Source organism: Macaca nemestrina, chromosome 8 (assembly GCF_043159975.1).
Source record: "Macaca nemestrina isolate mMacNem1 chromosome 8, mMacNem.hap1, whole genome shotgun sequence".
In the NCBI taxonomy this organism is placed as follows: Eukaryota; Metazoa; Chordata; class Mammalia; order Primates; family Cercopithecidae; genus Macaca; species Macaca nemestrina.
The window spans coordinates 154,229,577-154,255,907 of record NC_092132.1 but is presented as its reverse complement, the minus strand read 5'-3'; the positions used below and the strand labels follow the sequence as shown (position 1 = coordinate 154,255,907).

Sequence of the window (26,331 nt, the reverse complement as noted above, 5' to 3'; positions counted from 1 at the left end):
TTCCTGTGTTTAGGTGTTTGAGCTGCCTTAAGAGGCTAGGTCAATTCTCACTGGTGTCTTCAGGGCTTTAGGTCCTCTGAACAAGCAAGAGGAAGGGCGACTTTGTAGAGCTTTGGAAATCTCAACGGACTTCAGGGCCATCCCCCTTGGTAGGAGAGAACCCCACTGGAGGCAAGCAGGGTGCTGTGCGGGCCTGTGCTGGGCCCAGGCATGTACGGACGTTGTGAGGGCCACAGGACACAGATCGGTCTTGGTTCACAACTGGTGTCGATGGCCACGCAGCATTTGTGCCAGGTACATGAGTGCGGGGACTTGGGTTTTGGGGTGTGCGTCCTGGTTGCCTAGTTGCTTGGAAGACCCCTATTCAGACCCCAGCCTGAGTCACCGTGACAGGCCTCCCGCTTCACATGCCACACGGAAGCCGTGGCATCGGTCACTGACGCCCACCAGCTGTCAGATGTGCGTGTGTATCTTCCCTGGTCTCGTGATGGGTCTTGTTTTGAGGTTATAGTACATGTTCTTTAAGAGGGGTTTTGGATTTTTTATGTTGTTTGCAAGGAGGCAGCAGGGAGTGCTTGAGCAGTGAGATCCCCTTCCCAACCAATGCAATTTCAGATCCCAGCAGGTAATTAAGGCAGCGGAGCTGTGGGATCACCTTTCCAACCAATGAGAATTCGGATCACAGCAGGTAATTACGGCAGAGGGGCGGGTGGCAGAACCCTGAACTGTGGCTGTTTCTGGTGTCTTGCCCCGCGGACAGAGCGTGCTGGGGCCTCCGTGGTCCTCTGTGGGGTGGGTGGAGCACATGAGCTGGGTGCTGCTGGGCTGTGGCTGGCTCCCCAGCCCGGGGTTTATGCAGGACTGGTTCTTAAGACAACTTGGAACCCAGAAAGCAGCACGAGGAGAACGAATTTGTGCGTTTCGGGATCCTTGGTGCTTCCCAGTCTCAGATGATGTGCAGACTCTGAGGGGTCTCGCCAGGAAGACTTGCACAGTCGGCCCCCAGGATGGAGTGGGGCTGCAGCGGGTCTTGCAGGAGCTGGAAGTGGGGGTGAGTGTCTCGCAAGCGGGACCTTTCAAATGGGCCCAGCAGGATGCATCCGTTGAAATGGTGCCACCTAAAGCAGGGCTGCGGCCAGCAGGGCCTGAAAGGCTACAGAGGGCTCTGTTTCTGCTCCCTCGAAAGAGTCTCTGCATGGTTTTCCTTGGTTTTTGTCTGTTTGGAGGACGCTTCCCCCTTTCTTGCGCTTACCTAGCCTTCTGAGCTTCCTTGTTGAGTATGACAAAGCCCTGAGAAGGCATTTTTATCGCATAATTGTGTTATCCTGGTGGCTGGATAAATGACCTGCAATTGTGGGTGACTCAGTAGCTCTGAGGGTGTCCAATATACAAGCCAGAGGTGGGAATGAAATGTTCAGGCAGGCATCAGAGGATCTGTTCTCTGCTTTACACTGGGGCCCTGGTTTGCTGACAGTCTTCACACTCGATCCAAAATGGGGATAATGAAGTCTCACGGATTCGGCTTCAGCTTCAGCTGAGAGCTGCCTCCAGTACAGTCTTGTGTGAGTAACAGTTTATAGGTTTGGTGCAAAGGGCAGGCGTCAGTTGATCTTATTTGTGGTGGTGCTTATGGTGGGTTTTCCATAAGGAATGTAGACTTTATTAGCTTTGGCAAGGGAATCCTGAGTGATAAATTGGAAGAATGTTTCAGGAAATTCTGGAAGCTGCAGTGAATCTGGAATCTGTATGAAATTGAGATTTGGATTCTCACAATTTCCTAATGCTACCCTGAAACCCAGCAGTTGACATAGTCGTAGAGCTTCAGTTGTGCTGCCCCACTTCCACATTTTAAAAGGAACACGTTGCTTTCATCTAGAATGTTCGGAGCTCTGAGTGCTGCCAGCAGAGTGACCAGCTCTCTGCATCAGAGGGGAAGCCAGGGCTGTGTTCACGGTGTCGCGGCAGCCGGGAGCTGACCCTGGACCTCAGGCACGTGTGATGCTGACCATTTTCTGTAAACTCCAAGGGTGTAGTGGTCTCCTTGGCCCTTTACAGTCTTCTGAAGCTTTTGACATGTCTGCACTTGATAAATTTTTCAGAAGTAGATGGCCTTTTCCCATACCCTTGGGCTGAGTTTCATCAGACACTGGTGTGTGGGAAGCACCACACCCACATCTGACAGGGAAGACCCTGGTGCCCAACTGAGGTCAGAGTGGAAATTTGTTCTTCCTTCCCTCCAGTCTGGTCCAGCTGCTCCCTGCTTGGCCAGAAGAAAATCATGCTTATCCAAGTCGTAGGCAAACCCCCTAAATCAAACATTTGTCTTTTTTCTTTAATATGCCCATTTAGTTTATATGGGATGATAGAGAAATGTCTTTTAGGGGAAAATTAATTTCCTTAATTAAAGAGAACTTTTTGGATAAAAACTGCAATCAGGAGGCTATTTTGTAATAAGATCTAGTTAAATACTACAGTGGAAAGCTCCTTATATTTGATCTTAAACTTGGGCCTGGAGTGCGCGTCCGCACGCTCGTGCTCAAACGCCAGGCGCAGATGTGAACTACAGGCACGGTACATACTTTCTGGTTGCTTTTTTGAAAGTCTTATTGCTTGGCCTCTCCGACTCAAATGTTGAGTTACGTTGATTCTGTTCAGAATGTTCATCCCTCCGTCTAGGGTCCAGTCGTCCATCTCAGAGGAGGAGACCTGAGGATGAGATAGAGGCCAGAGGGCTGTGGGGCTGAGGGCAAGGGTGGGGCATGGGGCCGGAGGGGTGCAGGGCTGAGGCCGGGGCAGTGGTAGGAGGGGTGTGGGGCTGTGAGCCAAGCTCCATGGTGGCCTCTATGAATTGGGAGACTCCAGGCAGGAATACAAGCTACTGACCCCTTGACTTCAGCCCCGGGACTCCTGACTTCCAGGGCTGAGAGAAGGTTTGCATTTGTGGTAATTTGTTGCAGCAGCAATAGGAAGTTAATGCATTGTATCTGTTCTTCACCTCCAAACCTTTGAAAAGTAACCCCGTTGTATTGGCGTTTTGTGTGCCCTAAATTCTAATGAGATGGTTTGTAGGAAATAATGGACACAAACGATGACAGAACAAAAAGTTGGACAGAAGCAGTGTCTTCTGTGGTTCTGTAGTTTGGGTCTGGGAAGTTAGATTTCGGTTAGTGTGTGTGGTCTTGTTCAGCGTATACCTGGAGTACTTGTTCAGAGCTCCTGGGGGGAGTGGTCTTTAACACTGTTAGGATTAAAACTCCAAGCACATCAGGGACAGAGTTCCTGAGTCAGTGTTAGGCGACCTTGGAATAAGAGTTGGCACGTAGAATCTGCCCACTTTACTGGTATGAAGCAGCAAAGTCTTTTTTTTTTTTTTTTTTTTTTTTTTTGAGATGGAGTCTCGTTCTGTCTCCCAGTCTGGAGTACAGTGGCGAGGCCTCGGCTCACTGCAACCTCCACTGCCTGTGCTCAAGTAATTCTCCTGCTTCAGCCTCCAAATTGCATGATTTATTTTCCTGTTTTATATACTTAGTATGTGAAAACTCTGCAAACTTTATTAATACAAATGACATGCCAGAACTTAGGAGAATCCAGCATTTTCCCATGCAAATTAGTAGTGATGTGGAATTCCTGGGCTGGTTTGGTTTTATAAGACATGGGATGGATTCTTTGCCTAATTTCTGTGGAACCAACAATTTTTAATCACCCAGCACTCTTACCTCGCTCAACAGCTCAGGTGAGGGGGTTGTTACTCCCACTGTCGTGATGAGAGGCAGGAGACTGAGGCTTAGATGAGCAGGTGACACATTACTGTCCAGCCCCACCCACCCTGTAGTTTCCTGCCATGGCTCAGCTGTCTTCCTGCAAGAAAGGACAGACACCCTGGTGCTGGGTAGAATTCCATTTGAACCCCTTTCCAACCTCCAGGGAGTTCTTGCTTTACAGTGGTGGCTCATGGGGAGTCCTCTGGCCCACTGAGAAAGTGACTCATGTTGTGACATTACTGTCTCTGTCCGGCTGCTGTCGATTGGGTGATTTGTAAAGAGACATTTATTGCTTACAGCTCTGGAAGCTGGAAAGTCCAAGGTCAAGGCAGTCCAAGGTCAAGGCACCTGCACATCTGATGTCCCAGGGCCTGTGGCTTACAGACGGCAGCATCTCACCGGGTCGTGCGTGGCAGCAGGCGTCTCATCGGGACTCACATGGTGGAGGAGCAGGAGGGCTCCTCCAGGCCTCCCAAAAAGGACTCCAACCCCAGTCCTGAGAGCAGGACCTCCCAAAGGCCCCACCTCTTAATGTATCCCTTCGGAGATGGTTTCAGCATGAGGTTTTGGGGACATTCAGGCCAAAGCCATTGCTCTGCTGTGGTGCTAGGGCTGCATGGCATCATTACTGCAGCAGAGCCACAGCCTTCTCATCTGCATGTGCTGCAGGAGGAGGACGCAGGTGCCTGTGCAAGCTGGGGTTCAGTGCAAGAAGTCGAGACCCTCTAGGAATCTTAGCAGGAGGAACTTAAGGCTTTGAGAACTGATACCTTAGGACTGTAGTTTTCTTCAGACTGTAAAAACCTTGGTGTGTGATAATACTGAACATTTCCTGAGCCCTGTGATCCTGTAAAACAGTGGTGGTTAAGACATTCCCCCTCTCCACAACTGCGCCCCCACTTTTCCTGCAAGAAGCCCCTTCCCATGTGGCTTAGGCTGACTGACGGATGACCATTTACCGAGGACAAGGCCAGACACAGGCCTTCAAACCCCCCTTCTCTGCCTTATAAGTGATTAGCTAAACTGCCTGTTCCCACTAATCAATCACCTCCCACCTTGAAATGGTTCTTCGTGGTGCAGTTGTGCCTAGGGGGGTGGACTTGTATCTGACTGTTGCCTTCCACAGAGGACGGTTAGGGTGGGCAGGAAAGAATTCTCTGCTACACGTCTGCATTCCAGGCTGTTTCCAGAAGTGGGAATTCTGGTGCCCTGGAGTCTGGGAATGGATTTCTAGTGTCCCAGCTTCAGGTGGAGTTGAAATTGAGTGAGGCAACCCACCACACCCATCTGGAGCCAGGAACTAGAGCCATTTTTAAAGTGGCAGTTTCTCCATAAGATTACCCAAAAAATGCGCTCAGCACGTTTCTTTCTTTCTCATATGCATTTGGCCATCTAAAATGGGAATGGTGGTTTTTTGAAGCATGGATGTAGTTTTAAATTTTGAGTATTGTAAACCTTAATGTAGCTTCTTAAAATGTTTGCCTGAGTATCTGGAGATTTACTAAACCTTTGGAGTGGTAATAATGAGTTGATCTATACGACTTTGCTTTCTATGATGCAATGAAAGTACTCTAATTAAAACCTCTGCAGTTGGGTCAGCAGGAGATTGGCCAAAACAAATTCTGCTTTTTGGGTTTCTTTAACCAAACAAGGGAGTAGAGTGTAGGCTGAAGTGGCAAATTCATTTCAGAGCACGCCAGAGCCCTCAGTGATTGAGCAGCCTTCTCAGGTGAACGTGTAACGTGCCGTGAGTCTTGGCAAGCCTGGCTACTGATGTGTGCACGTGACACCACAGAGCCACACCTAGGAAGATGTGGTTTCTGTAACAAGCTTTGGAAAACCAAAGTTCAACTTAATTATCCAACTTTGTTACAGAAAAAGCTTAGACCAGATGGCCAAAGACCTGATTGTTTCATGGTTGAGACATGGTTATAAAATTGCCCTTACTTAGTGCCAATCAGTGTTGGTCCACAGTGATACTCCTCCAACCTCACTGAATAGTTTGGAGACTGATATGAGACTGTGAAAATCTCCTTAAGGTGAAAAGGGCTCTGGGGCACCCGGGAATATCCGCACACCCGTGGCCATTCCCCTATAAGGTGGAAAGGACGGCTGGGTCATGCGGGAGCATCCACACACCCGTGGCCGTCCTCTTTAAGACGGAAAGGGCTGCTGGGGTGCCCCGCAATATCTGCACACCGCGGCCATTGTGGCTGTCCCCCTTTCTGCTCAGTCACCTCTGTGTTCCCACATTTAGGCTTTGGGACACTCATGAACAGCTCATCCCCTGGGCTGGTGAGGAAGGAGTGGGAGGTTGTTCTGAGGTTCTGTCACTGTCTGCCCTGTCATGAGCTGGGCAAGGCAGTGGCAGTGACCCTGGAGGAGTCTGGTCAGTGAGGGCTCTGGCAGGAAGTGCTGAGGCTTGAGGTGGCTCTGCCAGTCTTAACCAAATGTCTTCCCTCTTATTTCCATGATTCCTTCTAGTTCTGCACCTTGCACTTCAGAGTCTCTGTGTGTCTATAAATACACATGAGTTACAATACAGGTGTCTCTTTCCCCTCTGTCTGGGGCTGGGTCCAGGGAGTGAAGTGCAAGACCCCCTTACTGCTGGATGCCCACCAGCACGAGGCACTGCCTGCCCTGCTAATGAATGCCTACAGCAAGTCCTGGAAGCCTCCTTCTGAGCACCTGGCCTGTTAACGGTGTATACGGGAGACAACGGAGCTCCCCTTGCCCCACCCTGAGCAGAGACTGGGGAGGTGGCGGCAGCACTGCCCCCATGGTGCATCCTTGGTGCATGGAGGAAAGTCTGTTCATGCTTAAAACACAGCCCATCCTCTCAAAAGCAGGGTGACAACCACATTTACTTCTGGAATCTTAAAAAAGGGCCCGTCTCTTTGAGAGAAGAACGTGGCATGTATGTGTGTACCTCCTTTGTTTTTTTTGAGACAGTTTCCCTCTGTCACCCACGCTGGAGTGTGTGGTGCGATCTCACTGCAAGCTCCGCCTCCCGGGTTCATGCCATTCTCCAGTCTCAGCCTCCCGAGTAGCTGGGACTACAGGCACCCGCCACCACGCCTGGCTAATTGTTTGTATTTTTAGTAGAGACGGGGTTTCACCGTGTTAGCCAGGATGGTCTCGGTTTCCTGATCTCTTGATCTGTCCACTTCGGCCTCCCAAAGTGCTGGGATCATAGGTGTGAGCCACCGCGCTGGGCCGTATGTGTGTACCTCTTTACAAGTCTTGCCCGACCTTTGCATTTAAAAATTATTGAAAAACTTAAGGATGTAACTGACAAGAACTTTATAGGTTTCTCCAAGTAAAAATTTGGAAAATTTAAGTGAACCCATAATGTGTTTTATTTCTATGAGTCCCACACTTGGATTTTTAAATGTGGGCAAAACATCTGTATGTTCTTCAGCCTGGTTTCTGTGGAATCGTGAATGAAACCTGCATAAGTTACCGTGCGGATTTTGTTACGTGGCGGGGACAAGTGGGGCTGGTCATTAAACAACTGGAGGAACCCTGTCCTTTCTGTGCTCCTGTTGGACACTAGGCACGTGCTTGGGTGTTTTCTGTGTGTGTGGACAAGATGAGAACAGAATTTCCAGATTCACACGGTGGTATCTTCTCCCTTTTCTGTTAAAACGTGTCTTCTGCTGCTTCTACATAGACCAAGTGTTTCTTTCTCTTGCCTGTCTACATAAACGCTGTTTAACAAAAACTGTATTGTAGACATGTGAAGCTGAATTCCACATGATAAAGCAGATAGAGATGACTGAGTATACTGTTTTGTGGAAGGAAGATTTAAAATGATTTTTAGCTTTTTCCCTGAAATAGGGAATACTTTTAACTTTTTCCCTGAGATAGGGAATAATGAAATGGGAAAATAATTAAATTTTCCCATGTAATTGTTAGATTATATTTAATTATTAGATTATTCATGTATTGCAAGGGAAAAAGGAACTAGATCACCCAATGTACCCAACTGAAAATTTAAAGGGTATGGGCGAGTTCATTTGAACTCCTTTAATTTGTTTTTGTTTGTTTGTTTTTGACAGTCTCACTCTGTTTCTCAGGCTGGGTGCAGTAGTACAATGACAGCTCACTGCAACCCCAACGTTCTAGGCTCAAGTGATTCTCCTGTGTCAGCCTCCCCAACTGCTGGGATTTACAGGCGTTAACCACCGCACACAGCTTATCACCTCTTGGAGACTAGCTTTGAGTTTGGGCATTCACTGAACTATATTTTAGTTAATTCTCAAAGTTTGTCACTGTTTATCTTTAATTTGCTAAAAATCTACATGTATTGTAAAATGCGTTACATTTCCTTAGCATTCACGGATTCCCTGTTAGTGGGGCAGAGACACAGAAGGGCAGAAGGCGTTCGGACATCATCAGGGTTGCAGTTGAGTCCTTGCCCCATACACACTGGAGCTCTGGGCTCTGTGGCCCCACGGGGGTCCTCTGTCCACTGAGGGGGCCAGGTTACCTGGAAGGTCCCTCCAGCCTCTGCAATTTTGCCCTTTTCAGGTTAACATCTCATCATTGTCCTGGACAGCACTGCCTTTCGTTCACTGACCCACGAGTGAAAAGCTGGTCAGTGGCCAGTGCTGCTGCTTTCAGCTGGGAGGTGGTGATGTGATAACACTTCCGTGGAATTTGGTTCTCGGTGTATTAAGGGTTCAGTTGTATGTTTATTTTTAATCTGCACCTCTGAATTGGTCTTTTGATTGGAAAGAGATTGCTTACTGGATTTGTTTCTGAATATTTCGTGGATAACAGGAGAACCTTGCTTATCTGTGTGTTCATTTAATGTGTTTTTGCCAGGCATTTATATGGTTGTGTTAGCCCTCAGCCCACTTTCTGTGTGTGGTGGAGTCATTGAAATCATTTATGTGAAGTCTCTCTTCTATTAAGGCCAGAGGACGTGGGGTGGTGTCTCCCTAAACTAGGGGGAAATGGCATTGTTCTGCCTTCCTCCCTGGGAACGCTGGTGTTTCCAGGTCTCTGAACTTGGCTCCCACACTGGGAGAGTGGCTGTGGCTTCTGGAGTCCGTTTTGTGCGGGACTGACTCCTTCACTTGCTTTATTCCCCACCATCTTTGCTGCTTTATGACGCAGGGATGAGGGAGTTGGGCCCAGGGGCCTTGCCTGTGCCTGAAGGGCCCGATGCAGAAAACTCCTGGTGGGAAGGATGTTCCTTGAGGGCAGCTTTTGGAGTCTTTTCCTACTTTTAACTGAGAAGCAGCTATTCACATGGTTCTATTCTGCTGGTGTGTTTCAAAATAATTGGTGTAGAGTTGCGAAGATGTCCGAGACACCCATGATCCACTCCGGGCCAGTGCCGGGCATTGTGCTCAGATGCCTTCAGACCACATTCACATGCCAAAGATTCTTGCTTGGTTATTATCAAACTTATGAGAATCTAAAACGCGAGCCACGGTATGGATTTTCTCTTGAGCCCCCACGACTTTGTCTTGTATTTTGGGCATGAATGACTTCATCAAGGGGAAAGAATTTGAGGAAGGAGCCTCTGAGGCTAGGAGGGGGTGGGGGAAGGGGTGGGGGGAAGAGGAGGGAAAAGGAACTGTAGAGAGTAGAGCCAGGCTGGGGCTGGGGCATCTCCCCATGATGCTCCCCCACCCCTGGCGCGAGGCCCCAGAGACTGACTGATTTTCCCACAGGAAATGTGTATGATTGCATGTCTGTTTTGTGGGCTGGCCATTTGGATTGAGGGAATGTCTGTGTTGTGATTCCTTATTGATTCGAAGGTTGGAAAGGTTTGTGTTCAATACAGGGGTCTCTTGGTGCGATGGGAAATGTGATCGCAGCCGCCTTCAGGGTGGGGAGAGCCCTTGAGGCCCTCAGTGGTGGCCGGTGTCGGCCTTCGCCTCCCTGGGTGAGCTACCCTCAGGGTGGGAAGGGAGGTCCTCGGTGGTGGCCGCTGTTGGCCTTCGCCTCCCTGGGTGTGAGTGCTGCTACATCCCTGGCTCTCCAACTCCTTGCCTGGCACCTTCCTCGTTGGAGTCCGTGATCCATCAACTTTGTCCACGCGTGTCCTGTAGACTAGTGCTGACTGCAGGTTCAGGAGTGGTCAGAGGAGGCCAGAGGAGGCCCTCATGATGCGAAGCTAAACGTTTAATGATGGCGCTGCTGAGTGCATGAGCTGTGTCAACCCAAGAGTCTGGGTAAGAGGGAACTGCGGGGTGGAGGGAAGACTGGACAGATGGGTGCTTTCCTCGGCCCCTGGGAGCATGGCCAGGTCCACACTCAGACCTCCTGGTTTCTCCCATATTTCCATAAATAGCAAGGGAAGGACTCGGGGCACCCAGGGACCTCAGGGGTATAAGCTGTGTCCTTGCGTGGCCCCAGCTGTGGCCAGTGACGTTATTCTCTTTAACCTCATGCTTATTTTCTATAAAAACACAAAGGGGCAGAAGTAGTTCAAGGGCCTCTAAAGACTTATGTAATTGTTAATAGGCCTACTTTTATGCTTTCTTATGTATTAAGAGCAAATCATGAAACAAACTCATTTCTGTTTGAAGAAATCTTTACTGCTCTCATTTTTGTGGCAAGCAACATTCTTTGCTTAGTGAGCGTTAGTGCCCTCCTGCCCAGTGCTGCTGCCTGGCGTGTCCTCACACACACCTCTGTCCATTGGTCTCCGTTCACCTTTCCGCCTAGAATTGTAGGAGGGGCGCTGGGATCTTAGGGCTAGAAAGAAACTCTGAAGACCACTTTCAGGGGCGGCTTTTAGTCAGGGATCTCCAGAGAGACAGCCAGCCGGGTGTGCGTGTGTCTCCAGGGCAAGGCTTGCTGCAGGGGCTACAGAGTCCAAGAAGCCCCAGGACCCACAGCCTGCAACCTATAGTCCTGAGAGGGTGTGGCTTGAAGACTTGAGAAGCGGAGGGTGCAGATCCCACCCAGGTCTGAGGAGCTGAGACCCAGGAGCACGGGCTGCAGAAGACAGATGTCACTGGCCCATCAGCCAGACAGGTGGAGTGAACCCAGTTTTCCCCGCCTTGCTGTTTTACTCGGGCCCTGGGTGGATAGGGTGGTGCCCCCCACACCGTCGAGGATGGGTCTCCACTCAGTCCAGAGGCAAACATGCATCTCGCACAGAAATAATGCAGAACTAGCCATCTGGGCACCCCGGGCACGCTCAGGTTGATGCACAAAACCAACGCCGTGCGTGGCCCTGACATCTGCGTCTTCGCATCACTCCACGCACATTGCTCGGTCATCGCCTCGGTGAGTTTGTAAGCTCGTTGTGTGGTTCTGGGGCTCTTTGTCCCGGGTGGTGGTGGTGATGACAGGCTCCCCACTGCCCCAGCTCAAGTATGGAAGGTGATGGCACCAGCGGCTCCTTGTTTCTCAGACACTTGAGCGGGTGCTCTGTGCAGCCAGTTCCACCTGCAGCAGCATCTGTTCCCTATGCCGATTCCATTCGGAGTATGTGCCTCCCTTTTGTTGAGGGTGCAGCCTTCTTTCAGGGAAGAACTCCGTCCTGTTCGCCTATATCTCCTGTGGTGTATCTCATGGCTGAATAAGTAGCTATAGGATACCTCGGTGGCTGAATGATAGGTTCATTGGAAGGAAAACTTTATACTTTTTTTTTCTTTTTGGGATGGAGTTTCACACTCAACGCCCAGGCTGACGTGCAATGGCACGATCTTGGCTCATTGCAAACTCTCCCTCCCGGGTTCAAGTGATTCTCTTCCCTCAGCCTCCCAAGTAACTGGGGCTACAGGCGTCTGCCACCATGCCTGGCTAATTTTCGTATTTTCGTTAGAGAAGGGGTTTCACCATGTTGGCCAGGCTGGTCTTAAACTCTTGGCCTCAGGTGATGCACCCACCTCGGACACCCAAAGTGCTGGGATTACGGCCATGAGCCACCACACCCAAGAACTTAATACCATTTTTTTTTTGAAATCATAATGGGCTTGTTAAATGCTTACGTTAATGTTTATTTTAAAAAATGTTATCTGTGACCTTTCAGCCTTTCATAGCACTTCTCGTGTGAATATTTTAAAAAGGCCCTTTAGTCGTGGGGGAGAAGGAGGTTATCCCTTTCAGCAGAGGGAGATGGAGGAACAGGCCCTGGTGGGTCTGAGCACAGGCAGTCACCCCAGCCTTGGTGCTTGCTTAGGTCTGTTCTCCGTTCACCGTGGCCGCATCCACTCATTGTCAGCTTAAAAATAACCTTTTTCCTCTTTCTAATCAGAACAGTTATTTGTTAACCATCACCTTAAGGTATCGAGAATGATGGCTTTCAGGCCTCAGATATGACACAAGTAGTAAATGCAGCTGACGCTGAACAACATAAGTTTGGAGCTTCGAAGGATCACTTATGTTAATTATTTTCCAACCAAACCCTTACTGAAAAAGCCTGGCTTTGTGGAGGGCTGACGTTTCCTACATGCGGTTCCATAGGGTGGCCACGGAGTCCTGTGGACACGTAGATTTGGGTAAACTCGGGGCGTGTTCTGGAATCCATGTCCCTGTGTATACAGAGGGACAACTGCAGCTTTTTAAAAGTTTGTGTCCTGCCTTGTCCTAAAAAGGCTCCAAGGTGGATGCAAAAAATTATTTCATTCCTTTGGTTTTCTTGGTGGGATATTGATGTTTATTCTTCAGTGTCTAAAATCCTGAGTGAACAGAGTTACCGCTTCAGGAACAAAGCCAGTCTGGAAACACATATTGAGATATCTACCTTTTCTTCATGGTTTCACAAAAGGCCATGATCATATTTTATTCAGTTGAACTGTAGGAAACTGCCAATATTTGCTGTTTTGGGCCTACAAAATGGCAAGTTCGTACGATATTAAAAACAAAGGCTTCCTGCATGGGGAAAATAGGAATCGGTAAGAACCTGAAGTTGTCTGTCATGGCCTCTGAGTCACAGGTAAATAAACCTGCGTGAGGGGAAGTTGGCTGTACAGTATTTTCCTTCTGTTTTGAGACTGTCAGAAAAAGGTCAGTTCCATTGCGTTGGGTTCCTTTGCCTCACCTTTGCTGCAGAGGGGACTTGCCATTATACCTCTTGTTTCCAGTGCCCAGGAGGCTGATGCCACATAGAAGACCTGCAGGTCAGTGGATGTGAAACAGGCATCGGACACGCTGTGCACCTTGGGATGCATCTGAGAAGTGCGTGCTTGCGGCAGGTCTGAGGTGACGGCGTGTTCCATCTCCTCTCCCTTCTCTGGCTTTGAAGGCCTTTGAAGTTGGTCCTGGAAAGTGAAATTAGTTAAAGCTGATTTAAGCTCCAGGTCAAAGTCTGGGGGCCGAAGAGGACCCGCCCTTCACTAGGGGTGTGAAGCATTGGGCCCTCCCATCAAGAGGCAGCAGGGACTCGAGAAAGCCCCACATGCCCTCCAGTTCCCTTATGTTGAATTTTTTTGTACTCGGCCATGCCGGGTCATTTTGGGAGGTAAATGGGGGATTCACATGGGGGTGTGCAGTATTCTTAGGTGTCAGGTACGAGAGTTGAATTTGTAGAAACTGTGCAGATAGGAAAGGGCCTGGCAGGGAGTGCTGTTTACAGGGAGCAGATTTAACGCGAGGTCTGTATTCTGCCTGGGTCTGTGTCTGACCGGTGTTTCCCAGTCTGCAACAGGACGTTCACGTGACTTGGCGCCATCGTCCCACTCTGTGTAGATGTCTGAGGATCTGTGCGCAGCTTCTCTGTGAGAATGCGTTGTGATAATGAACTGAGAAACAGTGAACAAACCCTGAATTGGTTAGCACTGGTTCCACGGCCACTTCTGCCGTGGTTGGAGTCATTCATAATAAAGTGTGCTGGACTCCTTTGCAGAGCTCTGAATTTCAGAGGCCCTTTAACTTGACAGCTAACCAGCTGCTTCCTTCAGAAGACATTTGAGTCCCCTTTACCTGCCAGGGTGACCCTGGGAGTTTGAAGATGAGTGAGACAAGCCCTCTGTGTCTTGTGGATTTTACTGTCCAGAGGGGAAACAGATGTGGATGGTGAAGGAGGCCCTATCAGAGGTCAGTGCACGTCAGTTTTGTTTCTTCAGCACTTGCTATGTTCAGGCGGTGCCCCGGGCCATGTGCAGAACATCTGGGGACCCTGCCCATGGCATCCCTGGCACAGCTAGCATCTGTGCCATCTTCATACTTGGCCTGAGTTTGGGGGAAGTACCGAGGACGGCTTCTGCCTTTGCTGGAGAGAGTTGGAAGTCAGGGCAGCCCTCCACAAGGAGATGATCGCCAGCTGATTCCTCAAGAAAGAGAGGTGGTCCCCACATGGGCAGAGCAGGGCAGCATGCACAGACCTGGGTGTGGGGTCTGGGGCATGTGCATCTGAGTGGGGTCTGCTGGGAGACAGCAGGGGTGAGATGTGAAGGCAGTTGGAATTTACAGGATAAATTATCATTAAGGCGATGCTGCGAAAACATAAAATGGGGACTCTCTGGGGTAAACGTGGACTTAGGGTGACCCTAGGCGTGGGTGTTTTCAGGCTCTGAAGGCAGAGATTTAGGAAATTGGGGCAGAGCTGAGCCCCAGACGAGGATGAAGACCACCCTTGGGATGTTAAATGAGACAGGGGTGGAAACCCAGTGAATATCCTGGGGTCAGTCCAGCAGGAAGGCAGCAGAGGAGACCCGTGTCCTCAAAGGCCCCTTGGGCCTGTCTCTGAAAGTGCTGGGATTATAGACATGAGCCACTGCTCCCTGCTGATACTTTTAAAATTTCTAAGCTACTCTCTCTCATACCCACTCCCGTATTTTTTTTTTTTTGACCAGGTTTATGGCTATATTTTTTCCAAGGGAATCAAAAAGTTACCTGTTTGAAGTACAAATAACACCGTGTTTAAAAACCGAAAATGCCAATTTGCATAGAAGTTTCCAAATACCCAGTTGGTTTGAGCCTTGCATTGCAGTGTCACTACCTGCTCTTAAATTTCTACACGATGTATAGATAGTGAGGCAGGGACGGCTCGTACATCTTCAGGTTTCGATTCTACTAACTTGGGCTATATTTTCATTTATTTTGGCACACCTGTGGGTGTGGCAAACAATGCCAGGGTATTTATTTTGAAGCTTGTCCAACAACAGTTAGGAAGATTTTCACATTTTTAGAATTTTCAAAGTAATAGTTATAATTTACAAAGAATTTAAAATTGTGTAGTCATTATTTAGTTTTTTTTCTAGATGTGCCCCAAAACAGGGTTACTAACTATCATTCTACATCACAGGATTCAGAACAGTACCCTTTTGGAGCAGATGCCTGTAACCGAGGAATTCCGCCTAGTCAGTTCACTTTAAACGTGTTTAAAAGGTTTTCTTTATCCTAGTTGGCACCTGTGGCTACAGTTTGTTTTCACTGCTGAGGAATATTCCATGATGGAAACCGTAATTCATCTGTTTTTCATATCGGTGGACATTTGGATTATTTTGGGAGGGTGTGTATGTCTATTCAGCCTTCATTTTTTCAGGATATTTTGTAGAAGATAATGTAACAGTGTAACATCCTCTGCTACGGAGCCAACACGAACCCTGATTACAGCCACACAGACTCACGCACAGACTCTCAGGCCTTGTTACCAATGAACAGAACCATTTACTTAAGTTGAAACCCAGTAGCAGAACCTGAAGCCATGTGAACGGGTCCTCTGATCTTACACTTGGAATTCACTTTTTATTACTATGTCTGCTAATTAGGAAGCCTATCAATTATACAGAAAACTGAGAATGTAAAATTATATGTTTATAACAGAAAAAACCTTGTTTAATACCCCAGAACACATGGCTATGTTTTTCCCTCATGCCCCACCACTGTTTTCTTTGCTTGAAATGGGAAATGATACTTGAAGGTGGTTTTCTAGCGACTGTTAGACTGGCATAGTTCTTCAGAGACAGAGGATGTAAAGCACATGGAGAATTTCTGTCTGTGAAATGTGATTTCCTGGTCACCTCATTCAGGCTGCTGCCGCCTTCGACTCTGGCCACCTGCACCATGGGACGTCTGAGGAGGTCCCTGTTTCATCCTCTGGAAATTCTGAAAAGGAAGGAGAGGAGGGTGTGCAGGGTGTGGTGCATTTGTGTTGGTCCTTCGAGCTTTTATTTGGAGTCTCGGCTGCCTTGGTGGTTCCTGCCTTTATGTCCCTAGCTCGTGGCTTCGTCCTTGTGTCTAACTCACAGGCAGAGAGATGGAAAGGGAAGTTGTATTCAGCCAACAGCTTGATGTTATTCTCAAGGCTCAAATCGACTAGGTATTTGGAGACTTCTGTGCAAATTGGCATTTTTGGTTTTTAAACACCGTGTCTTATTTGTACTTGAAATGGGTAACTGGTTCTCTGGGAAAAAATATAGCCATAAAGCTGGTTCTTTAAAAGAAAAAAAAAATGGGAGTGGGTGTGAGAGAGTGGCTTAGAAATTACACCAGTAATGGTTGGGCGTGGTGCCTTACGCCTGTAATTCCAGCACTTTGAGAGGAGGAGGCAGGAGGATCCCCTGAGGTTAGGAGTTCCAGACCAGCCTGGTCAACATGGTGAAACCCCGTCTGTACTGAAAATATGAAAATTAGCCGGGCATGGTGGCAGGCACCTGTAATCCCAGCTACTTGGGAGGCTGAGGCAGGAGAATCACTTGTACCCGGGAGGCAGAGGTTGCAGTGAGCCAAGATCGCACCACTGCACTCCATCTTGGGCGACAGAGCAGAAACTCCATCTCGAAATAGAGGGGGGGGGACACCCCGGTAATGGAAACCTGGTTGCGTCATTTGTGATGGAGATGGTGATTATTTCATTTTTAGTGTCAGGATGAATTGGATATATTTGCAGTACTGATCTTGACAAGGGAAATGGTGAGAACCAAACGTGCCGCCCAGCTTGGGCCTTGCCGTTGGCAGAAGACCATGGCAGGCAACAGACTGGAGACTCGGAGACCGAGGGGAGAATTCTCACGCTGTGACGCTGGTGCAGTCTGTGCTTCTGGACTCCTGCTGGAGGGAGCTGCCCCTTTGCCTTGCAGGCTTTGGTGCAGTGGAGACCTTAGGACATGCCCCTCCTGGCACACCTGTGGGTGTGGCGAGCAGTGCCAGGGCTGAGGCACAGGTGCTGAGCCCGGAATGTGGGACGGCAGAGGCTGCTCACGCCGGCAGGTGTCTGCTCCAGCAGCCAGGGGTTTCCGCAAGGGGGCAGGGGGTTGATTTTCCTCCTTGAATTTGGGTGGGGAGGGTGTCGTGGGGTGCTGTGTCTGCACTTGTGTTGCTCTGAGGTCAAGTTGTGGCCCCGAGTCCCTGTCCCTCTGCCAAAGTGAGGGTTTGCCTATTTTTAGGTCATATTTCCCTTGGGTCCGGGTCTCTAGGAGTGGGGCGCATTCCAAGGGGGCGTGAGCACGGTGGACGCGCGTGGGCCTCTTCCGCTCCCCTCAGCTCCTGGGTTGTGTGTGAAGAGCTGCCCAGCGGAATCACCCTACTGCCTGGTGTTTCATTCACCAGAAATCGTTCTCACTGTGGACTCTTGAGTCAAATGTAACCCAGGAATGGAGCGTGCTGTTGCTAGATGCCACACACAGCATCAGGAGCTTAGATGGGGATTATATGATCTTACCCCACAACTTAAAAGTAAAGACTATAGCTGTCAGGCCTCTGAGTCCGAGCCCAAGCCCAAGCCAAGCCATAGCGTCCCCTGTGACTTGCACGTATATACGCCCAGATGGCCTGAAGTAACTGAAGAATCACAAAAGTGCAAATGCCCTGCCTGGACTTAACTGATAACATTCTACCAGAAATTAGTGAAAATGGCCGGTCCTTGCCTTAAGCGATGATTTTTTTTTTTTTTTTTTTTTTTTTTTGGTGAAATTCCTTTTCCTGGCTCATCCTGGCTCAAAAATCTCCCCCACTGAGCACCTTGTGACCCCACTCCTGCCCGCCAGAGAACAAGCCCCCTTTGACTGTAATTTTCCTTTACCTATCCAAATCCTATAAAACGGCCCCACACTTACCTCCCTTCGCTGACTCTTTTCAGACTCAGCCCGCCTGCACCCAGGTTAAATAAACAGCCATGTTGCGCTCACAAAGCCTGTTTGGTGGTCTCTTCACACGGGCGTGCATGACAATAGTTAAGGGGATACTGAAGTCTTTGGCAGCTCCAAGAGCTTTTTCAGTTTGTGTCAGGACATTTTAGGCAGAAGGAAAAGCTTGCTAAGAGAATCTTACAGAAATGTTTGGTGCAGTGCCATTAACTCGTGGAATAAATGTGTAACTTTCCGTGGCGGCCCTCTGGAAAGAGATGCACTTTGAGTGCACCCTGGTTTGCTCGCTACAAGAATCGGCTGTGTCACCCCGCTTTCCGTGGGTCTGCAGGTGTGCGTGGTCCATTGCCCTGCACTGTGGCCATGGAAGGGAAGATGATCTGGAATGCTGGTGACAGTTATCGGTGTGTGTTGATGTGTGCTGCTTTCTACAGGGGAGAACATTTCTGTTTAATAAACAACTCATCACGATGGTGACTGCAAGATATTTGAGTCTCATTCAATAGTGTTTCTGGGTTCCTTCTGTTTTTAATCTGCTTTCTAGCACTAGGCAAGTGAAGACATGGAAAGTAAAAACCCATCGAACTTGTAGAGACATGGTGTTGTGGAGGAGCAGACTGTAGCCTCTGGCTCTGTTTAAAGATTGTAGTAAACCTCTTACCTGGCATGGTCAGGGTGTAAATTATCTTGTTTAATCGAAATGTGTATGAGTCAAAGCTGGCGCCTGCATTGTTGATGAAATACCAGATTTTAAGGGAATATGTCAATGTGCCGTAAGATACCAACAAAGTTCCTCACTGAGGTTCGGCGTGGGTTCGGAGGAGCTGGCCCTTAGGTCACCAGGGTCGTCTCTGGGAGGAGATGCTCAGTGTGGGCATTAGTCACTTAGCCTTTCCAGAGCTGAGGAACAGCTCTCTGTGATGGTTTTTGGAACCTGTATTTTTGAGTCAGTTTGTCCCACTTGACTCGAAGTTGCCGCGCAATTTCAGACCTTTGCCTCCACCGTGCGCTCGTTTTCTTGTCCCCTGATAACTGCCTCGGTTGCCCCGGCCTGACATTTGAGCCTCGTCGTTCAAGGACACAGGCTCCGTGGTGGGGCCAAGGCTGCGACTCCGGCTTGCACAGTTCCTTGCCTCTCACCATGGCTTATCACATCACTCCCGGGATCTCCCGTTTAGAGGAAGAGTGTCCCTTTCCTGCAGGCCCTGTGTGGTGTGGAAACCACCCCTACCTACCTTTCTCCTGTTTGAACTGTACCGTGAAGCTATATCTGTTCTAGTCAACCGTCAGAATTTAAGGAACAGTGATTTATGTAACTTATCACACGCTTCTCAGCAGTTCTTTATGAATTTCATTCTGTTGTGAAATTATTGCAGTTTTCATGGCTATGCTGGTCTCATGTTGTGGCCCTTGAAATGAATTCCCTTCCCCATTGTGTGTTAAGGTTGTGCCTGGGAGCTGTTGAGGCCTCACCTCTGCTTAGGGCAGTGGCTTTGCTCTCCTGACAACTGGAAGAATCTTATTTAGAGCATTTTTAATGTCGTTTTTGCTTCCAGACAGTTACTTTTTTCACAGAGACAGCCACTAAAGTCATAAATTATGCTCAGGATGGACACACGGGTCAGCTGACAGAGTGGAGTCCAGAACAGATCCAAAGACACAAAAGCAGTTCAGTGGAATTTGAGTCTTTTCAACAAATGGTGCTGGAATTATGGGACAGCCGTATGCAAAAGAGTGAAAACAGGGAGAAATTCCTGTATGAAAATTAAGGTGGACCATAGCCCTGAATGTAAAATACCAAACTACAAAAGAAAGGGAAATTGTGGAGACTTAGGGTGAGAGCTCTTAGTCATACCATGATCCATAATCAAGGAAGAAAACAAGTAGGTAAGACTCGTCAAAATTAAACTTCTAATATAAAAGACACCCCTAGGGAATTGAAGAGACACATTTTCGATAGATGGGGAGAAGATATCTATGAACCATGCAGCCGGCAAAGGACTCGTATCCAGAATGCACAGGACTCCCACGGCTCATGACAGAGAACAAACCACCTGACTTAAAAGCGGAAGGGACCTGAACAGATGCTTTGCTGAGAAGGACTAGGGGATGGCCCGAAAGCATCTGAAATGACCTTCAGCGTGACTGGTTGCACCGAGATGTGCACCGAAGCCGCAGTGAATTTGTTCACACCCCTGCTGGAGCCGCCTGACTAAGGTCTTCCGACAGCCCCAGGTGCTGGTGAGGACAGGCAGTCGGGACTCCTGTGCGATGCTGGGGTTCAGCACGGTGCAGACAGCTTGGCAGTTTCTTACAAAACTGAACTCACACAAACGTGGGGCCCGGTGTCCCCAATCCTAGGTATTTACCCTAGGGAAACAGAATCTGATGTTTAAGAAAAACTCTGCCCAGATGTTAATAGCGCTGTCTATAGTTGCCCAAAACAGGTTACAATGTGCCACAGCCATACGTGGAATAATAAATACCCAGCAGCCCCGAGGCCTGGCTGTTGATCACAGGACACCCCGGGTGCACCTCCAAGCACAATGCCCAGGAAATCGTGATTTTGCGAGTGTTTTGCGACAACACTCGCAAAAGATAGACCCGGGGGATGGGAGGACACGGAGAGGGTGGTTGCTGAGAATGGGAGGGTATGGTTATGAGGCCCCGTGAGTGGGTTTGGGGCTGTTGGACTGTTCTGCTTGTGTGATGACGATTATGGGAATATTTGTGCCGAAATTCACAGAACTGAACACTGTCCACTTTACAGTAATTTTTAAAAAGTGGTAATATGCTCATTTTTGGTACTGTTTTTAATGGAAGATGGAGTTTGCAGATGATTTGTCAGGGCAAGCCTGTCTCAAGAGTTTGTAGACGATTCGTTAGGGGCCTGTCTCAGGGCCCTTGGGTTGGGTTGGGTTGGGTTGGGTTGGGTTGGGTTGGGTTGGAAAAGCCTTCCCTGTTGCGGGCAGTAGCATGGGGCATGGAAAGGATATTGCCAAGGAAACACGTAGAATCCTTTGAGGAAACATGTGTATTTCTAACTTGCTATAAGATAGAATTGGAAATTGTAATGGTTTTGTTTTCTAGAATCTTGGTAGAATAGGGAAGACAGTGTAATAAAAGCTAATTTTGAAATGAAGAATTTTAAAGATTTTCAACAGCAATTGCTCTAGGAAGTCACCCTGGAAATGTTTTTAAAGATGTTCAGTAGCAATAGCTCTAGGAAGAGTCACCCTGGAGTTCCTTCTTGAGCATTGGTTTCCTGGCTGTATCTTCCGACTTTCATTTTTAAGTTTTGCTGTGAGTTGGGGATGTGTGGGAATAGCCATCCCCAGGTGTTGGGTAGGAGTCGCCCTGCAGGGGGGTGCATGCGCCCCGAGACCTGAGGCACTGTTTCAACCTAGCTTGGAACATGGGGACTCTTGTCAGAGTAAGAGTACCAGCCTGGCAGGCTGGGGGGAGCCCCGGGGTGGTCTGGGCACTGTCCTCCCTGCCTGCAGGATGGCAGCTGGAGGAGCTCGAAGGCTGCCTGCCTCGTGGCTGTCAGCGCAGCAGCCCCTCCTGGCCCTGGAGCAATCTTTGGGTCCATGAGTCTCTGCGCCGGGACTTGCCTCCTGGGACCTCCGCCACTGTCCTGAGGGCCCTGGTGCCACTTTCCCGGTGGGACCCAAGCCTCAGGCAGCTGCGACCCCAGATTCGGTTGCTTTCCCTGCCGTCTCATTACAGCATGAGTGCTCACCTCACTCAATGTAGAGCCTCAGGTTCTTTCAAGATCCCCAGAGATGGAATCTCCCAATTTGACAAGATAGTTAGTGACAGGATTTGAGCGGCACTGATTTAACTCAGCTTCCAGAGTTTAAGTTCCCAAGACACACTCCTGCTCTTTCCTCGGCCTCATCCTGTGTGGCTGGTGTGGATGCGGGGTTTCCAGAGGGTGGGGCTGAGGCAGGTCAGCAGCAGGGGGATGGCTCATTATTGATCGCTCAATGCCTTGAGGATAACTAGGATTAATGACCTTTATAGGGCTGTAGTTTTGGAGTATATATATGTGCGTGTGTGTGTATGTATGAATATATATATATGTGTGTGTGTGTGTATATATATATTTAAACGAGGTGGACACGGTTATCACTGCATTTTTCTGACATGAAACTTGAAGAGCAGAGGGTTTAGGAAACTCCTAAAGCCACACTGTCAGTGGGACCCGGGCGGTCTGGCCTCAGACCCTGCACTGCTTGCCCCTCACCACGCTGTCAGCAGACCCAGGTGGTCTGGCCTTAGAACTCACGCTGGTCGCCCCTCCCTGCCACGTTGTGAGGTTTTTCCTGCTTCTGGGCAGCATTTGATAGCTTGTGAAACAAGACCAAGACTTAGTATGAGTGGATACGCCATTATCTGAGATCCAGAACGTTTCCTGGACCTGGCGTTGCCGATGTCACGTAAGGGAAGGTAAAAACATTTCCATTGTGGTCACTGGGGCTCCTGAAATGGTATTTTTCCTAGTGTAAGTTTACTCATAATAATCTTTTAACTCAATACTATGTGAACAGGAAGAAATGTGTTGGGCTCTAGTTAAATGTCTCAGAGCCACAGAAGTAAATGAGGGCACCTTCCGAGCACAGCCTCCCGGAGGAGGCCAAGGACGTTTGTCTGGAGGGTTTGCCATGAAGCAGGACTTGGGCAGGGCTGGTCTGCCTAGGGAGGCCTCTGCCATGATGTAGGTTAGTTGAAGTAGTTGACGGGTGGTGGCTTGAGGTCGGTGGTCCCCGAGGAAGCCCCTAGCAAGGCCGGTTTCCGTGGGATGGAAAACTGCCGTTCAGTGGCTGTAATCTTGGCTTCACGGGTCTGACATACAATCCTGCCCTCGGATACTTGGATCCCAGTCAGGTCAGATGGCCCTGAAAGGACATTCGGACTGTGATGGCTGCACCCATTCTCAGCTTCCGTAGGGTCTCCTATGTATGTCTGTGTTTCCATTTTCTTTCAGCACAATTTCTCCCAGTGAAGTCGTGAGAAATAGAAGGAAAGGTGGAATGAAGATGTGATTGAGGAAAGTGTAGTGTGGTCTTCGACCTTATTTTGCCTTGGTTGGTGCTCAAGAACTCCACCTGACCTCAGAGCTGAGCGTTTCTGCCAGGAAGTCCTGCCTTTTATGCTACCTCGAGGCCTGTTGAGACACTCCAAGAAGCTTCGTTAACAAATTGCCTTTTCCTTTTACAGCAGTTGGATATATTTGCAGCAAAACAAAGGAATAACCCCCCAATATGCTGATGAAATGCATTTAAGTATAGATAGCATTCAGTCTTGAGGGGCCTGGGATTTTAATCATCTTTGGGTCATGTAACAAGTGGTGTTGGTGATTAAAATCTCCTGACAGCTTTGTTCTGCCACGTTCCTCAGTTTTGAATGATGATCTTCCTGGTTGTACCTTGGAGGGGCGTTTGTGTCAGTAGAGAGCAGAGTGGTGGTTCCCAGAGGCTGCGAAAGGACAGAGGTGAGGCCCCTGAAGGACACTGGTCTTCCTGGTTTAGGGGTTTGGGGCTCAGCCACCTTCCTGTGTCCGTGTAAATTATACCCAGGATCATTTTCACTCGCCCCACTTTAGTTGAGCATTGGAGCTTCAGGATATGTGTGTGCCCACGTCACCTGGGCGGTGATCCTGGAGTTGGGTGAGACTGATTCCCGGGTTTATAGAATTACTCTGGGATTATTGAAAACAGAAGCACTTGAGGCATTCATAATGCTATTTCCTGAACGTAATTTATGTTCAGTTCTTCAGAAACATTTATCTGAGGAAGCATCTATAATTTTTGTTTTCTGCCACTCAGTGCTAGAAAGAATTGTGCAACACTCAAGTGAGTGGCATTATTCCTCTCCCTCCACCATGCAAGCAAGATTAAAGGTACCTCTGGCTCCCCTCAATCTTCTCATCTGCAGGGTGCCTGGCATGGCAGTGTGCTGCCTTCCGTCTTCTTTTTGGGGAGAATTAGTCGTGTTTGTGTGTACTGTTCAGCTCAGCCTCGTGCAGTTGTGTGGGTGAGGAGCTTGGATGCTAGGTGACCCTCCCAGGCCTGCCTCCCACCTCCCTAGGCCTTGTTCTAAACTGACAGATAAACAGTGTGTTTTGGAAGAGGACAGCAGCAGGGCAGGAGAGCGTTTGTTCAGACTTTCTCCTTGCACTGACGTTTGAGCCTTCATGCAGCCTGGGCACTTCTACAGAGCTGCGTTTGTGTGTTGCAAACCATTCCCTCCCAGTAACCGTGCTTTCAGAGGTTTGGAAATGTGACTTGACTCATCTTCAATTTAAAGCGTACTATTAAATTTTAGTGTTGAAACTGATGTATTTTATGGCCTTTATTTGATTTCTCTTGATTTTTTTTTTCCCCATATGAGACATGGCATCTTAAGGGAGACAGCCTGGTGTTGGCCGCCTTTCCTAAGGATGGAAGTGAGTTCTGAAAGCCCTTTATGTAGGCAGCGAAATAATCAGGGAACCGTTATTATAGCTATGCCTGTCCATGTAAAGCGAGCACGACTCATAAGCAGAAAAAAGTGCAGCCCGGGGCCAAGGTGAGCCCTAATGCTGCCTGTGCCTCGCCTCCCTGCCGTGAGGAACGGAAGTGCAAACGCAGGTGGTTGAGTTAGCCTCCAAGCCCAGCCTGCACCCCCCTCACATACCTCTGCATCTGCAGGGGCACAGGCCGTGCTGCCACCCCTCGCTCAGTGCCAGGGCTGATGCATCAGGAACAGTGGGTACTGTCCGCCCCTTGCTCGGTGCCAGGGATGATCTGTCAGGATCCCTCATGCTCATCTGGCCCTCATGTCTTCATCACCAGCCTCCTGCTGGTAACGGGCTTGTTATTACCTTGGTATGGGTAATAACATACCCATACCAACGTATGTAATAACATACCCATACCAAGGTGTTGTGGGGCGGTGCTCAGTCCTCCAAGGGAATCGGCCCTTAGCCGATTCATATTCAACAGGACCGGGAAATGGGTTCTTGTTCCATGTCCTGGATCCCAGGAAGCCCTTGCCCTGGACCCTGTAATGCCCGGGGTCTTCCTGAGAAACGCTGGTGCCACTGGAGCACAGCCCAGCCCCCTCCAGTTTCTCCGCTTTGTAACTGCACTTGTGTTTAGCAGGTCTTCCAGGACTTAGACGCTGCTTGGTGTGAGCCAGGTTTTGTGTGGAAAGAGGACAGATCCGAGCCGGCAACCAACCAGCCCAGAACCATCTTTTATGCTTCCAGATTCTGTGTCCAAAAACTTACCCGTGGACATTGAGGGTGATGCATTTCTGCTCCAAGACATCTGTGGACTCAGCTGGAGGGATCAAAAGGATGTGGAGCCTCTTCACTCCTGGCCTGGGCTTGGACCTGCTGTGCAGCCTCTCGGTGGCACCAGGGCCCCCTTGTGTCACAGTGGCCTCGGGTTGGTGGCACTGCCCCAGGATGTCCCAGGCTTAATGATAGTAGGGCCTGCTTGTGCCATGGCGGCCTCGGGATGGTGGCACTGCCCCAGGGTGTCCCAGGCTCCAAGGCCAGTGTTCCGTCCAGCGAAGGGAAGTTGTACTGTAAGGTCTAGTCTCGGAAGGTGCCTGGGGTCCTATCCTTCAAAGCGGTCCTACACTCACCACAAATCAAGCCAGGGGAGGCCCTGCCAGAATTTGCAGCTGTGTTTCAGGTTGTTCCACAAGGACTCTTATTTTGGGCTAGTCAGGTATATAATTCTTATTCTCTGGTTTTTTTGAGACAGGCAAAAAAAAAAAAAAAAAAAAAAAAAAACAACCTTTTTGTTGCCCAGGCAGTGGTGTGAGCACAGCTTACTACAGCCTCAACCTCCCAGGCTCAAGCGATCCTCCTGCCTCAGTCTCCTGAGTAGCCAGGACCCACAGACACATGTTCCCCGTGTCCCCCATGCCTGATTTATTTTTGTATTTTTTGTAGAGATGGAGTTTTGCAATGTTGCCCAGGCTGGACTCAAACTCCTGGACTTAAGCAGTCCAGCTGCCTCAGCCTCCCAAAGTACTGAGATCACAGGCATGAGCCACCGTGCCTGGCCAAGTGTGTTTCTAATCTCAAAATTAAGAGGACCCAGAGTCAGTTAATGACGTCTCTACTGGAACATGTTGCTTATAGTACATTAGGAAAAATCATCCAGAACTTGGAAAAGGGGCTGGACAGACACAGCCCTTTGAGATTGTCCGATGAACCCCTGGGGTCTTTAACCATCTGGAGGGATGTACCATGTCAGACTCACTATTGTCGACCGGCTGAAGCCCAGGTTTCATGAGGTTATATGTCGGCTTGTAGTACTTTCTCTGGCAGAGATGCGAGTGACTTCTGCTCAGTGAAAGGCTCATCTCAGGGACTTCATGGCCTGAGGGACGGCAGCCTGTTTGAGCTGATCGAGCAATCTCGCGCTACCCTTATTTTCTGAAACGCCTATGAGTGACTTCTCACACGGTCTTTGAAGCGGCTTCATGCCCGCGCTCCTTGGTAATGATCGAATGCTTTTTTTGACCCCTCGTCCCCTTTCTTTGGGGTGATCCAGTCTCAGTTCTCA

At 49.1% G+C, this 26,331-nt stretch overlaps 1 long non-coding RNA gene across 9 annotated transcripts in view; it reads left to right on the top strand.

Moving 5' to 3' along the window:
• The window catches only part of LOC139355961 (uncharacterized), a 190,863-nt gene that overhangs the window by 65,120 nt on the left and 99,412 nt on the right, over positions 1-26,331 (top strand). The window contains exon 2 of one of the 9 annotated variants that reach the window (XR_011607338.1): positions 25,017-26,264. The exons of 7 other annotated variants lie outside the window; for them this stretch is intronic. This is a non-coding gene — a long non-coding RNA (uncharacterized lncRNA). Of the gene's footprint in view, positions 1-21,163; positions 26,265-26,331 lie in introns of those variants that run through there. One more of the 9 variants, XR_011607336.1, reaches the window with a different exon arrangement.